Below are 3,333 nucleotides of genomic sequence, written 5' to 3'. Positions count from 1 at the left end.
TTATTGGATGTTATATAATTTGTGTTCCTTTTTATAGCATAAAGAATATTGAACTGTTATTAAGATAAAGTTTATTTTATGTTATTTACTAACACAAAGAACAATATTTGGAAAACAGGCAATATTTATATTAATGAATTAGGGAGAAAATACGATAAATATTAGCCAATCCATTGCTGGTGTAATTGTCATAATATTTAGATGATTAATTATGTTTTTATACAGGCTTTTTCCATTCCTTATATGGTTTTTAATGACATTTTAGAATCAAATTAACTACAAATATTTTTCCTAGCTTAATTTGTACAACACACTTGTGCAGCCTTGACATTGGACCTGCCTGTCATTTAAATAAGTTATTGTAATATAAAATAGCTAGAATATTGCAGTCTAGATTGGCAGCAGAGACAGACTTGTTGAACTTTATGTTGTTGATTTAGACTAAGTCAGGTCATTATCAATATTAGCATTGTTAAAAGTTTTATTTAGGCACAAATATCTGTTGATAAGTGGATGTACTTAACAGTCATTTATACCAATTTGGTAATCTGTGTGATAATTGGTTAACAGGTAATTGACTTAAGCTGGTTGAATGACAGTACATTGCATAAATGTACCAGTGTTAGAGTTAACCACCTGATCAGGTCTTCCATTAAATCCAAACATTTGTAAGTAAAGAGACTGCAAAATGTCTTGACATTGGAAGTGACATTATGTAGGTCAAGAAGGAAAAACATTAGATTTTGTAAGTAACAATTCAAAATCAAGGAGTAAATGGCTCCTTAACCTTTGCTAAAGGAAGCTATGTCTGATTCTTTTTGCTTTTAACTGCAAACACGATGAAAGGAACCTTTATACATGTATATTGCTTTAGAAAGCCAGTTGTGTGTTAGAATAAATACATTGAATCTTCATATACATATACACATATTTATAATGTTCATTGACAAGTCAAAGATGTCTTTCATTTAAGAAATAATATTGGTCTGAGTTGATTTTGTTACCTATATTATGTTTCATAGCTGTTTAATTTATTTATCTAAGTTGTGACATTACTTTGTTATAAGTTAATGTTTATACCTTGATTATTATGTTTCATAGCCATTTATTTTATCGAACATGGAAGGCATTTTATTTACACGACAAACGCTACTTCAGTCATTCTGCAATAAAATCATTTCGAGCTCATTTCTTGAACATTACAAATTATACTATAAAATCATTATAGCATGGTTATTCATAACTTTGGTTCATACTGCTGTGCACAAAATATAAGTAATTTGCATATGTAAATTTGTTAACGCCTACTTAAGATTAACTTTGACTTTGCTGCGAATAAATGAGTTTACCGATATGACCAGTGCAGGTCAAAATCAGCCAGGTCATCAGTGAAATCTGATCATGGTCTGCACTGTTCACTATTCTGTCAGTATTTATATTGAAATTTTCCCTAACAGTGTTAAATGGTTATGTCCAGATTGAAAGATGGACAAGTCCATTTAAGATATTTAGGGTGGTGAGGGTTAAACTTATATTAATTATTTAAAGCGGCATGCTTCCAGATAAGCAAAGAAATTTTCAAAAGTCTGAGTGAAGAATTGATATTTATTGTTTAAAAGATGTGTGAATATTGTCATGTGTGGGGCGTTTGTGGCAATTAAGTTATGGTTGTTGACTTCAAACCACTTGCCTCTCACTGATTTTGGTTCAAATCATGACAATGGCTTTGGATTCTTTCATGTGAGGAACCTGTCCAACAGACTTGTTAATTTTTATGCCCCCACAATGTGGGAGCATATAGCGTTGCACTTGTCCGTCCGTCCGTCAATCCGTCCGTCCGTACGTCCCGAAATCTTGTGAACGCAACTCCTCTTAAACCGGATGGCAGATTTTGCTTAAACTTACAGGGATGAACAACCTTAATGTGTACATGTAGATGGTAGTAAAGGAAGGAATTTTTGCTGCGACCAAATTTAACAGAATTATGGCCCTTTGTTGATTTCTTCACTAGATACTATGTAGAAATTTTGTGAACGCAACTCCTCTTAAACTGGATGGCAGAATTTGCTTAAACTTTAAGGGATGAACAACCTTTATGTGTAGATGGTAGTAAAGGAAGGATTTTTTGCTGCGACCAAATTTAACAGAATTATGGCCCTTTGTTGATTTTTTCACTATATACTATGTAGAAATTTTGTGAACGCAACTCCTCTTAAACCGGATGGCAGATTTTGCTTAAACTTACAGGGATGAACAACCTTCAGGTGTAGATGGTAGTAAAGGAAGGAATTTTCGCTGCGACCAATGTTTACAGATTTATGGCCCTTTGTTGATTTTTTCACTATATACTATGTAGAAATTTTGTGAATGCAACTCCTCTTAAACCGGATAGCAGATTTTGCTTAAACTTCAAGGAATGAACAACCTTAATGTGTAGATGGTAAAAAAGAAAGGAATTTTTGCTGCAACCAAATTTAACAGAATTATGGCCCTTTTTAGCTCACCTGAGCTTGCTCAGGGTGAGCTTTTAGGATCGATGAATGTCCGTCGTCCGTCGTCCGTCCGGCCGTCCACAATTGCTTGTGAACACTCTAGCGGTCGCATTTTTGCCTCAATCATCATCAAACTTGGTCAGGATGCTTATCTAGTTGAAAGCTCGGATGAGTTCGAACATGGGTCATCTCAGATGAAAAACTAGGTCACAAGAGCTAAAAAATAGAAAAACCTTGTGAACACTCTAGAGGTCACATTTTTGACCCAATCTTCATCAAACTTGGTCAGGATGTTTGTCTAGGTGATAGCTCGGATGAGTTCGAACATGGGTCATCTCGGATGAAAAAGTAGGTCACAGGAGCTTTAAATAGAAAAACCTTGTGAACACTCTAGTGGTCACATTTTTGAACCAATCATCATCAAACTTGGTCAGAATGCTTGTCTAGTCAATTGCTTGGATGAGTTCGAACATGGGTCATCTCTGATGAAAAACTAGGTCACAGGAGCTAAAAATAGAAAAACCTTGTGACCACTCTAGTGGTCACATTTTTGACCCAATCATCATCAAACTTTGTCAGGATGCTTGTTTAGATAATAGCTCGGATGAGTTCGAATATGGGTCATCTCGGATGAAAAACTAGGTCACCGGAGCTATAAATAGAAAAACCTTGTTAAACACTCTAGCGGTCACATTTTTGCATCAATCATCATCAAACTTGGTCAGGATGCTTATCTAGTTGATAGCTTGGATGAGTTCAACATGGGTCATCTCGGATGAAAAAGTAGGTCACCGGAGCTAAAAATAGAAAAACCTTGTTAACACTTTAGCGGTCACATTTT

Source organism: Ruditapes philippinarum, unplaced genomic scaffold (assembly GCF_026571515.1).
Source record: "Ruditapes philippinarum isolate M1 unplaced genomic scaffold, ASM2657151v2 ctg238_1_1_1_1, whole genome shotgun sequence".
Taxonomy (NCBI): Eukaryota; Metazoa; Mollusca; class Bivalvia; order Venerida; family Veneridae; genus Ruditapes; species Ruditapes philippinarum.
Note: the sequence above shows the minus strand (reverse complement) of the source record.